Source organism: Oncorhynchus gorbuscha, linkage group LG10, assembly GCF_021184085.1.
Source record: "Oncorhynchus gorbuscha isolate QuinsamMale2020 ecotype Even-year linkage group LG10, OgorEven_v1.0, whole genome shotgun sequence".
NCBI classification, from domain to species: Eukaryota; Metazoa; Chordata; class Actinopteri; order Salmoniformes; family Salmonidae; genus Oncorhynchus; species Oncorhynchus gorbuscha.
In genome coordinates, this window is record NC_060182.1 from 76,666,489 (window position 1) to 76,679,172 (window position 12,684).

A 12,684-nucleotide genomic window follows, 5' to 3' on the forward strand; every position below is an offset into this window, starting at 1 on the left:
TTTTAGAGGCATATATTCACTGCCAATAAGGGGTCCTTCTCATCTCTGAAAAATAGTATGAAGACAGAAAAGGGGGTGGCGAGTGTGGGTGCATTTGCCCAAAATAGTAATGCATTACAGTACAGTACGTGAAGCATCTTGTAGTAAAAGTTATTTTTGAATTCTTGAACCCAAAATACATTCCTAAAACAACCTTTAAATGTATTCTTTATTTAATTTACCATAGTATTTCCCCATTAAAATATAACAGGAAAGTGTTGCATCATGTGTTACGCTTAAACCTTTAGCCGGCTCCCATTTAGGCCTGGGTCCCACCATGAGGAGACCGGGGGATCGTGGCTGGGTCAGTCAGGCCCTCTGCACCAAACCCTCTGCTCCAGCCTCAAGCCCCGATACAAAACAACTGTCCCCAATGTCCAGTTAAACACAGCCTTATGGCTGGGGCTGTGGAATGCTTAGACATCACTTTACGGCTCCTCTTAGAGACAAAAACAATCTTTTTCTGAACAGAGGGGGGAACATTTCAGTGAGTGGCGAATAAAGAAAGACAAAATGTGTCAACAGCAGATTCAGTTCCTCTCAGGTTTCAAGCCTTCCTGCCATTGTTTTCTAAGATGTCTGTCTTACATAGAGGAGCCGGGGTCAACCCTTATAAATTATTTTCTGCACACAATGCTAAACCAAATAGGGCTTTTTTAAAACCCACTTCAAAGGTTCTGGGTCAACCCATGAGTCAGCTGGAGAGATTTCCATGAAGTGAGAGCAAATTTAGAAAAAGGTTCCATCGGATGATTTTGTGAAAGTTGACGTCTTTATTTTGTTTTCCTTGCCGTCCTCTTGTCTGCTGTCTCTTTTCAGAGTCATTGTACTTGTCACAAAAATTGGGCAGTGAAACTGATCTCCAAATAAGGATGGTCTGGAGTGGAGTAATTACAAGCCTCTATATCAATACAATCCAGTATTTAAATGCAATCCATTGACACTGGTGGTTTATAAAACTATAGAATGGAGGTTCAGGGACTTTTTTGTAAAAGTTGTCTGTAAACACCTCTGCATTAGCTGTGTACTATATACTGAAATGCTTACACTTTTTATGAAATGAAAATGCCAGAGGTATAAGTTCGATCCTTCCAGTAGAGCAGATGTTCAGACCACCAAACCAACTTTCTCAGTGGTCTTGGTTATTTATGGTGAGGAAGTCCTGGCCTGTATCTGTCCCAGGCATCATCCTTCTCTTCCATGGGAGTCTCCCTGCCTGCTCAGCCTCTCCCCACCACGAAGACATTCACCGACGGGTGGAAATATATAAAAGTTCAGACTGGCCAGGCCCAGAATAAATGCATGTTTTGGAGATGGGTCGAGTAACATCAAGGGGAATCGGTACTCTCTGTGCGCAGGCCTCAAGTAGAAACTGATATGTTAAGCACATTTTTTTCATATTTTTTTGTTCAGTAACAGTAATCAAAGTTTATGATTCAAAGAACAAAAATGAATCAGGGGAAAAGCAAGATTTTTTATTGGCAGTGTGGTGGAATTCTGACTGACAGGATAAGGGCTTCAGTGTGTGTTCGAAGGGAATCTAGACAACAAGCACATCCAGGCCTAGTGGTTGAAACTGAAAGGGGGGTAGAATGACTCACTGGCAGTGTGGGACAAGCAGAGGCAGTCCTTAACTTCGGGAGAGAGAGAACTTCAGAGGGACGCTGGTCGCCCTCCAAAAATTATTCCTGACGTGACCGGAGATCGCATGTGCCTCAACGTTAGGCTTACCAACGCTCTGCAAGCCACTCAAATATCCCAAATTCTGTGACGGCCTTAAATGAGCAGCATGGAGTATCGGTTTAAGCCCTTCTGGTAACACAAGTCACTTCCCGTTAAAAGTGACTGCCAGTTGGTGGAAACCCAAATATCTGGGATGGGGATACTATGTTGGAACGTTGGAAGGTGTTGACTGAGGATTCTTACTAAGTGAGGTATTGCATTTTAACTCATGTGCCCATTTGTAAAAACAGTGTGCTTGAGGTGTAGCCATGGCTTCAAATAAATCCTAAGCACATATTTGGGGTTCCTCCTTGTGCGACGTGATACGCTGTGTGTCTGTAGGCATCGTTTAGGACCGTGAAGTTCTTCAGGGTGAAGCTGATAGACTATACATGAGTCATATCTACAGTGGCTATATTTGCGTGTCGGCTTTGATTTGTTCACTTTGCTGTATATTGTATTGACGTTGATGAAAGAAGTAGAAGAGGAGAGAAAGAAAGCAGTCTTTGAGTGGAGTGGAGGAAGGAGTGAGGGTTGGTTTAAGTGGAGTGGAGGAAGGAGTGAGGGTTGGTTTAAGTGGAGTGGAGGAAGGAGTGAGGGTTGGTTTAAGTGGAGTGGAGGAAGGAGTGAGGGTTGGTTTAAGTGGAGTGGAGGAAGGAGTGAGGGTTGGTTTAAGTGGAGTGGAGGAAGGAGTGAGGGTTGGTTTAAGTGGAGTGGAGGAAGGAGTGAGGGTTGGTTTAAGTGGAGTGGAGGAAGGAGTGAGGGTTGGTTTAAGTGGAGTGGAGGAAGGAGTGAGGGTTGGTTTAAGTGGAGTGGAGGAAGGAGTGAGGGTTGGTTTGAGAGGAGTGGAGGAAATCAAATCATCAAATCAAATGTATTTATATAGCCCTTCGTACATCAGCTGATATCTCAAAGTGCTGTACAGAAACCCAGCCTAAAACCCCAAACAGCAAGCAATGCAGGTGTAGAAGCACGGTGGCTAGGAAAAACTCCCTAGAAAGGCCAAAACCTAGGCAGAAACCTAGAGAGGAACCAGGCTATGTGGGGTGGCCAGTCCTCTTCTGGCTGTGCCGGGTGGAGATTAATAACAGAACATGGCCAAGATGTTCAAATGTTCATAAATGACCAGCATGGTTGAATAATAATAAGGCAGAACAGTTGAAACTGGAGCAGCAGCACGGCCAGGTGGACTGGGGACAGCAAGGAGTCATCATGTCAGGTAGTCCTGAGGCATGGTCCTAGGGTTCAGGTCCTCTGAGAGAGAGAAAGAAAGAGAAAGAGAGAATTAGAGAGAGCACACTTAAATTCACACAGGACACCGAATAGGACAGGAGAAGTACTCCAGATATAGCAAACTGACCCTAGCCCCCCGACACATAAACTACTGCAGCATAAATACTGGAGGCTGAGACAGGAGGGGTCAGGAGACACTGTGGCCCCATCAGAGGACATCCCCCGGACAGGGCCAAACAGGAAGGATATAACCCCACCCACTTTGCCAAAGCACAGCCCCTACACCACTAGAGGGATATCTTCAACCATCAACTTACCATCCTGAGACAAGGCTGAGTATAGCCCACAAAGATCTCCACCACGGTACAACCCAAGAAGGGGGGGGGCAACCCCAACAGGATGATCACATCAGTGGCTCAACCCACTCAGGTGAGGGTTGGTTTGAGTGGAGTGGAGGAAGGAGTGAGGGTTGGTTTAAGTGGAGTGGAGGAAGGAGTGAGGGTTGGTTTGAGTGGAGTGGAGGAAGGAGTGAGGGTTGGTTTAAGTGGAGTGGAGGAAGGAGTGAGGGTTGGTTTAAGTGGAGTGGAGGAAGGAGTGAGGGTTGAGGGTTGGTTTGGTGGAGTGGAGGAAGGTGTGAGGGTTGGTTTAAGTGGAGTGGAGGAAGGAGTGAGGGTTGGTTTAAGTGGAGTGGAGGAAGGAGTGAGGGTTGGTTTGGTGGAGTGGAGGAAGGAGTGAGAGTTGGTTTAAGTGGAGTGGAGGAAGGAGTGAGGGTTGGTTTAAGTGGAGTGGAGTGGAGGAAGGAGTGAGAGTTGGTTTAAGTGGAGTGGAGGAAGGAGTGAGGGTTGGTTTGGTGGAGTGGAGGAAGGAGTGAGAGTTGGTTTAAGTGGAGTGGAGGAAGGAGTGAGGGTTGGTTTAAGTGGAGTGGAGGAAGGAGTGAGAGTTGGTTTAAGTGGAGTGGAGGAAGGAGTGAGGGTTGGTTTGGTGGAGTGGAGGAAGGAGTGAGAGTTGGTTTAAGTGGAGTGGAGGAAGGAGTGAGGGTTGGTTTAAGTGGAGTGGAGGAAGGAGTGAGGGTTGGTTTGGTGGAGTGGAGGAAGGAGTGAGGGTTGGTTTGGTGGAGTGGAGGAAGGAGTGAGAGTTGGTTTAAGTGGAGTGGAGGAAGGAGTGAGGGTTGGTTTAAGTGGAGTGGAGGAAGGAGTGAAGGTTGGTTTGAGTGGATTGGAGGAAGGAGTGAGGGTTGGTTTAAGTGGAGTGGAGGAAGGAGTGAGGGTTGGTTTAAGTGGAGTGGAGGAAGGAGTGAAGGTTGGTTTGAGTGGATTGGAGGAAGGAGTGAGGGTTGGTTTAAGTGGAGTGGAGGAAGGAGTGAAGGTTTGTTTGCGGTGGTGGTGGAGATGAAGGGGTTAGGGGAGGTAGAGAGACAGAATGCATGGAGGCTGCAGCATTGCCCACCTCAAAGGTCAGACCCCTTGAGTGGCATTTGGACTCTGACAGAGGTGACCCAGATACTGTGTTATTTCCCCGTCCCAGCGTGGGTCCAGCCCAGGCTCGGTGACATCCACTGGCCCACGCCAATGCACTGGAAGGGGGTGTAAACACTAACAGGGGTACAGCAGGTGTGATGGGGAAGGGAGGGGAATTAGGGTGTGTGGGGTATAGGTCTGTCTGACATTCTAAAAGAGGTAGGAAATGTGATTATTGGAGGTGGAGGGAGAGGGGTTTGGGGGGGTGTGGAATCTGATACAGGAAAAATGTGATTATTGGAGGTGGAGGGAGAGGGGTTTGGGGGGGGGTGGAATCTGATACAGGAAAAACAAATGCTGGTGCACCCTCCCACTAGCCCTCCGATTATGAGTGCCACCGACCTGATGAGAGCTGTCACTGGCTTGTTATTACGAAATAAATGTACTTAGGAGCTGGCGAAGGGGAGGGGTGGTGGAGTGATGCTAATACTGATGGTGGCCATGGAGACAGGGGAGGTGGGTGCTAATATTATGGGCTGTCTCAACCACAGGCTGTGATTAGTGATGAGAACGCAGAGCATAGCCTCAGACCCGAGATGGAGCCCAATCGGAACCCACTAATGTTGCTGAGAGCAATGGGCCTGGTTCTCTGTTCATGCTGCATACTGCACCACTCTCAAGTTCATTCGTAAATACATAGCCCGGCTTTTGTCAAAACAAGCCAAATTATCATTTATCAGTGTGTAATAAATCATGGCCTGAGATCCTAACAACACTGAGATGAGACGACCCGCCATTATGTACTGCCCCTGCTTCTTTTGGAACTATTTGAAAAGGCAGATGTGATTGGTTATTTTGATAAATTGTTGCCATGGGCAACATAATATTTTTGTCCTGGAAAATTGTGGAAGGGGAGGGATGGAGGAGCGTTGGCGCTAAGCAGGATGCTAGCCGGATGAGTGGAGAAATGGAGGGATGAGGGGTTGGACTTGTCTTTTTCGTGATGTTTTATGCGCATTTTGTTGGGCCTGGTCGTGGCGAGCAATTAACTCTGGCGAGCAATTAACTCTGCTGTGAGCGTCGTGTTGGCTCCTGTGCTCCCCGTCTGAGAAATGGGGGCAGTTTGTCACTTTTACAATTCTTTATCACCCAGAAACTTCCAACACCTCTGGATTCAACCTGGCTGCCATGTACTTGTGTTCCATGTGACAGGTAAATAAATCTATACCTCCACGCCAACACATCCTCTATCCACTATAGTTGATGGGAGGTCACTCTGCAGAGGCATGGGATGATGGCGTTCATTTTTAGAGATGCAATGATGTCAGATTGTGTTGGACGGTTACGGGCCTAAAAAGACATGCTGCTGAGATTAAAAGAATCCCTCTTAATAATGTCTACATATTGGTTTGCACACATATTAGATTATGTAAACAATGGACGGATGATGACATGATGTACCGTAAAACTTCAATTCATCGCAGTCTCAAATAGCCACCTGTCCCTTTTAATAGCCAGGCATCGGCACACATTTCAGATAATAAACGGCTGTTTCAAATAAACGCCGGGTCTAAATGAATAGGTGACGAGTGAACTTCAGTGAGTACCATAAAGATTGTGTAAAATAACAAAAGGAGGGCAACATCATTGCCATGGATGAAACAGCATGGATCTCACGCAACAAGACCTCGTGGTCTCACTTCAGTATTCCACGTTTGCCCAGGGGGGCAATTACATCTAGGGGTGAAGTGAAAGTAGGTCAATACTCGACGTTTGTCCAGGGGGGAACAAACATTTGTGGGTGAAGGGAAAGTAGGTAAGGGTTAAGATTGTTAAAGCAGAAAAAACTAGACGGCTAAGCATAAGTAAACTAGACTAGTGGACGGTATTGAAGGCATCTCCCGATGTCTTGGGGAACTGGACAAACATGGAATACTGAAGTCTATCTGGTGTGATCCATGTAATTATGGGGGATACAAAGGCCAAAGAGTGAGAGGATAGTGATGAAACTTGACATTGGGGTGTGTGATTGGCAGCCTCGTCTTTGAAAGTCTGATCGGCAATGGATTTGTTATTATAATGTTAATACTGGTCATACTGGTCACAATAAAACGTGTGGTCGTCTTTTCAAAATTGTATTGAGCGAAAGCTGAACGCACTAAGGAAATAGACGCCTGGCTCAAATAGAAGCCTGTCTTTAATAAGTGCTGTTTGTGTTCAGTGATTGAAGCAAATAAACACCCAGGATATTAATCAAAGTTTTACGGTAGCAATCTTATTCAGATGTCACAGCTCACTTAAACCCCATGGCCCTGTTGTAAAGGACTTGTAATGGTCTGTTCCCAGTGGGTTAGAGAGAAACCCTAGCAGGCCATTCAGGTGTGCTGCAATAAAGTGCTTTTCACATTCTAAAGACTTCCTGTCTCCAGTGGCATCCTCCGTTTCCTCCCCCACAGCCAGACAACAGGCTTTCTACTGGCCCAGCCGCTCTGTATCACAACGGTCCCAGTCCCCCAGGTATTGCTGTACCTAGACATAGATAATATATCTTCTCTTAAACAAAAATAAGAGCTATCTGGATATTGACAGCAGTTGAGAAACAAGCCTGACTTGTTTGTCATTATTTCAAGCTTTTTATCATTGTGGATGACTGTCTGTGTAATTAAAGTTTGGACATCCCACTGTTGCTAATTATTACCACTAGCTACCGGTGATGGGCTAAAACAGTTATTGACTACAAATATTTATTTTCAGCGGTGGAGCTACTGACTGCTAACAGGCTCCTGCTACAATATACAGTGCCTTGCGAAAGTATTCGTCCCCCTTAAACTTTGCGACCTTTTGTCACATTTCAGGCTTCAAACATAAAGATATAAAACTGTATTTTTTTGTGAAGAATCAACAACAAGTGGGACACAATCATGAAGTGGAACGACATTTATTGGATATTTCAAACTTTTTTAACGAATCAAAAACTGAAAAATTGGGCGTGCAAAATTATTCAGCCCCCTTAAGTTAATACTTTGTAGCGCCACCGTTTGCTGCGATTACAGCTGTAAGTCGCTTGGGGTATGTCTCTATCAGTTTTGCACATCGAGAGACTGAAATGTTTTCCCATTCCTCCTTGCAAAACAGCTCGAGCTCAGTGAGGTTGGATGGAGAGCATTTGTGAACAGCAATTTTCAGTTCTTTCCACAGATTCTCGATTGGATTCAGGTCTGGATTTTGACTTGGCAATTCTAACACCTGGATATGTTTATTTTTGAACCATTCCATTGTAGATTTTGCTTTATGTTTTGGATCATTGCCTTGTTGGAAGACAAATCTCCGTCCCAGTCTCAGGTCTTTTGCAGACTCCATCAGGTTTTCTTCCAGAATGGTCCTGTATTTGGCTCCATCCATCTTCCCATCAATTTTAACCATCTTCCCTGTCCCTGCTGAAGAAAAGCAGGCCCAAACCATGATGCTGCCACCACCATGTTTGACAGTGGGGATTAGGGTGTTCAGGGTGATGAGCTGTGTTGCTTTTACGCCAAACATGACGTTTTGCATTGTTGCCAAAAAGTTCAATTTTGGTTTCATCTGACCAGAGCACCTTCTTCCACATGTTTGGTGTGTCTCCCAGGTGGCTTGTGGCAAACTTTAAACAACACTTTTTATGGATATCTTTAAGAAATGGCTTTCTTCTTGCCACTCTTCCATAAAGGCCAGATTTGTGCAATATACGACTGATTGTTGTCCTATGGACAGAGTCTCCCACCTCAGCTGTAGATCTCTGCAGTTCATCCAGAGTGATCATGGACCTCTCGGCTGCATCTCTGATCAGTCTTCTCCTTGTATGAGCTGAAAGTTTAGAGGGACGGCCAGGTCTTGGTAGATTTGCAGTGGTCTGATACTCCTTTCATTTCAATATTATCGCTTGCACAGTGCTCCTTGGGATGTTTAAAGCTTGGGAAATCTTTTTGTATCCAAATCCTGCTTTAAACTTCTTCACAACAGTATCTCGGACCTGCCTGGTGTGTTCCTTGTTCTTCATGATGCTCTCTGCGCTTTTAACAGACCTCTGAGACTATCACAGTGCAGGTGCATTTATACGGAGACTTGATTACACACAGTTGGATTGTATTTATCATCATTAGTCATTTAGGTCAACATTGGATCATTCAGAGATCCTCACTGAACTTCTGGAGAGAGTTTGCTGCACTGAAAGTAAAGGGGCTGAATAATTTTGCACGCTCAATTTTTCAGTTTTTGATTTGTTAAAAAAGTTTGAAATATCCAATAAATGTCGTTCCACTTCATGATTGTGTCCCACTTGTTGTTGACTCTTCAAATTAAATACACTTTTATATCTTTATGTTTGAAGCCTGAAATGTGGCAAAAGTTCGCAAAGTTCAAGGGGGCCGAATACTTTCGCAAGGCACTGTATATACAAAAGCATGTGGATACCCATTAAAATTAGTGTATTCTGCTATTTCAGCCACACAGGTGTATAAAATCGACCACACAGTCATGCAATATCCATAGACAAATAATGGCCTTCCTGAAGAGCTTATTGACTTTCAATGTGGAACCATCGTAGGATGCCACCTTTCCAACAAGTCAGTTCGTCACATTTCTGCCCTGCTAGAGCTGCCCCGATCAAATGTAAGTGTGATTATTGTGAAGTGGAAGTCTAGGAGCAACAATGGCTCAGCCGCAAAATGGTAGGCCGCACAAGCTCACAGAACGGGACCGCCGATTGCTGAAGCGCGTAGTGCGTAAAAATCATCTGTCCTGGGTTGCAACACACTGCCTCTGGACTCAACGTCTACACAATCATTTTTTGTTGGGAGCTTCATGACATGGTTTTCCATGGCCGAGCAGCAGCACACAAGCCTAAGATTACCATGCGCAATGCAAAGCCTCGGCTGGAGTGATGTAAAGCTTGCCACTATTGGACTCTGGAGCAGTGGAAATGTGTTTTCTGGAGATTAATCACACTTCACCATCTGCCAGTCTGATGGACGAATCTGGGTTTGGTGGATGCCAGGAGAATGCTACCTGCCCAAATGGGACTGTTTTTCATGGTTCGGGCTAGGCTCCTCAGTTCCAGTGAAGGAAATATTCGCATTACAGCATACAATGACATTCTAGATGATTCTGTGCTTCCAACTTTGTGGCAACAGTTTGGGGAAGGCCATTTCCTATTTCAAAATGGCAATGCCCCCATGCAGAAAGCGAGGTCTATACAGAAATGGTTTGATGAGGTCGGTGTGGAAGAACATGACTGGCCTGCATAGAGCCATGAACCCAACCTCATCGAACACCTTTGTGATGATTTGGAACACGACTGGGATACAGGCCTGATCGCCAAACATCAGTGCCCGACCTTACTAATGCTCTTATGGCTGAGTTCCCACAGCAATATTCCAACATCTAGTGGAAAACCTTCCCAGAAGAGCAGAGGCTATTATAGCAGCAAAGGGGGACCAACACCATATTAATGTGCGTGATTTTGGATTGAGATGTTCGACGAGCAGGTGTCCACATACTTTTGGTAATGTAGTGTATCTGTGCCCTCCACCTGCCTGCTTCCCTCTGCCCCCACTCTACACTGGTGGACACACACACACACACACACACACACACACACACACACACACACACACACACACACACACACACACACACACACACACACACACACACACACACACACACACACGCACAAAGGATAGCTGTTGCATAGTTAGGTGTTTTTCTGTCTATGACATTAATAAGCTGTGAAGGATAACACCTACAACCCTATGCAAGTGTTTCAGTAGCTTGATACATGGATGTTACTAGACGTAACAGCAGGCTTACTGTTGATAACATGGTGTAAATACTCATTTTGATTCAGGTGCTCTCTCGGCTGAGAAGAGAGTTAACCTGCTGCAGAATGGATTCAATAAGATATTGATTATCGATGACTGAAGTATAGTGGCACATTCATACTGAGTCGGTTCAGTTAATGAAAATAGACAGGCCAGTGAAGTTTTAAAAAATACACCGATGGGAACACAGTAATGTGCAGGATTTGTTTTCTGGTTACTACTGATATTTTCTTCCACCACCCAATGTAACAGTATTTTCCGTTGAGATTAGACAGCCTGGCAGGCTGGGGAGGATGCGTGCCCTGGCATATTCGATTATTTGACGTTTAGAGGCGACTTGTCAGACACCCACAAACGTGGATTTCCCAAATTAGCGACCAGCTCACTCAAATGAAATGACAGCGTCGACATTTTGATTTAGGGTGGGAAATGTCTAAATAAATTGATTGACATAGCCTTTATATTACTGAAATTTTACAAATATTAAATACACTGCATTATGAGTTCTAGGGCATTGATTTTAATAAATAGTGTTTTACAGTGTGTAATATGCAGCTATTTTTATGTTATCTTAATTTCTTTCGAATTTTGGAAACAGACTCATCTTATTAAATGTTAAATTCATGAGGCCTATCTTACATTTTATGCTCAGTATTTTCTAAATATGCATTCCAATTTTCGGGACTTTTGATTATTAAGCATTATCTTCTTAACTCTCTTCCGGGGTTGTGTGGGGTCGTTAACGAAGTGGACTCTTCCTATTTTGATCATGTTTGTCTCGAAGGTGTGGGCTAAATCTCGTTATCGAGTTCTCTAAACTGCTGAGTTAACATTTTCTGTCTCTTTAATATTTTTTTTTCGTCAGAGTGAGCAGCAATAAACCTTGGGCATCAAATAATACCCAACCTAACATTGGGTAATCTGCGTTTACACTGTTTATAGTGTGAATTATTGTGGTAATTAGGATAAACTAAGATTTTCCTGTGATGTATTATCAAACTAAATATCATTACCCATTAATTACATTCCTGCAGTAGCATAGTGCACAATATCTTAATTCATTCAACGCTACGCTAAAGCTTTGCAATATAGGTTTTTATTAAAATAACGAAAAAATAAAATAGCTAATAATAGCCATAATAATAATGGTTTATTATTTTCATTTTAATGTTGTGTATTTTACAAAGTACTGAAATCAATACATTCCCTCTCCTTTAACGTTTCCCTCTTCAATATGTTCCTCAAGGGGAGAGGACATGTAAACTATAAATCAGATTAGGCACATCCACCTGAAAGTGACACCGACTCTCCCTCTTCCTATCTGTTTTTTCTTTCCCTCTCCTTCGCCTTGTTCGGATACGCCATTACTATGTTTTGAAAAATAAGCCGCAGTTTGTACTGCCATTCGAGAAGATAATGGTTACTGATTCCATTCTTTCAGTCATAATCTTCAAGTGGGATAAAATGAATATTCGTCGCGTTAGCTACTCAGAGCAGGGTGCTTCTGGTTCACTGCTCTGTGACTTTAGCCGTGCTGTTTACTCTTAAGCCTGACAGTCCAGAGCAGAGATTGCTACTTGCTTGGCATGGTTGTGGTGTTTGAAACCTCACTAGAATACACAAAGGAACGAGAAGCCTAGCTCTCAACGGGTCCCTAGAGCTCACATATTTACCCTAAAATCCATTTTTATTGATTATACCATCAATGGCCCCCTAATACATGCATAAGGAGGTCTATACCTGTGAATAAATAGATGTTGAGTCTTTAGGGTGTCGCCTATATACAGGGTCATCTTGGCTGTGGACGCTGAGACCAGATAAGCCTGTATTGACCATTGTTTTGGACATTTTGGTTATGTAGACCTAATAACTTCGTGAATGTTTCATAATTCGTTTCATAAAACGTATAGCATATTGGTTGAGGACTGTGGAACAAACATACATCGAAACAAATTACAAATTAATGATATATCATCAATCACGGGGAGAAATATGTGATTTATATGTAGGCTATTTTATTTTCCCGATCCTTGCAAAATATGAAAGCAAGCACCTGAATTTAAAACCCACTAGGCTATAGCAAAAAGTATGAACCCTCAAGGGCGGAAATACAAAAACAATTACAAGTGAATAATTTTCAAGGGATTTCCAATATGTTGTAAGCGATATACCATCACTAAATGCATCAATATAATGTAGGCCAATTCAAAATGTAAGAATGAATACGTGTCTAGGGAGGAAGGAGAAGGAGAACGCAGCTCAGTGCATTCCAAGTGAACACCTTATTTTCTCTTCCAGAAGGGGTCGCCATGATGTTGTAGCACAGTGCCCAGGCTTGTAGCATACTCGATAAACATGGGGGGAATCTCTCTTGC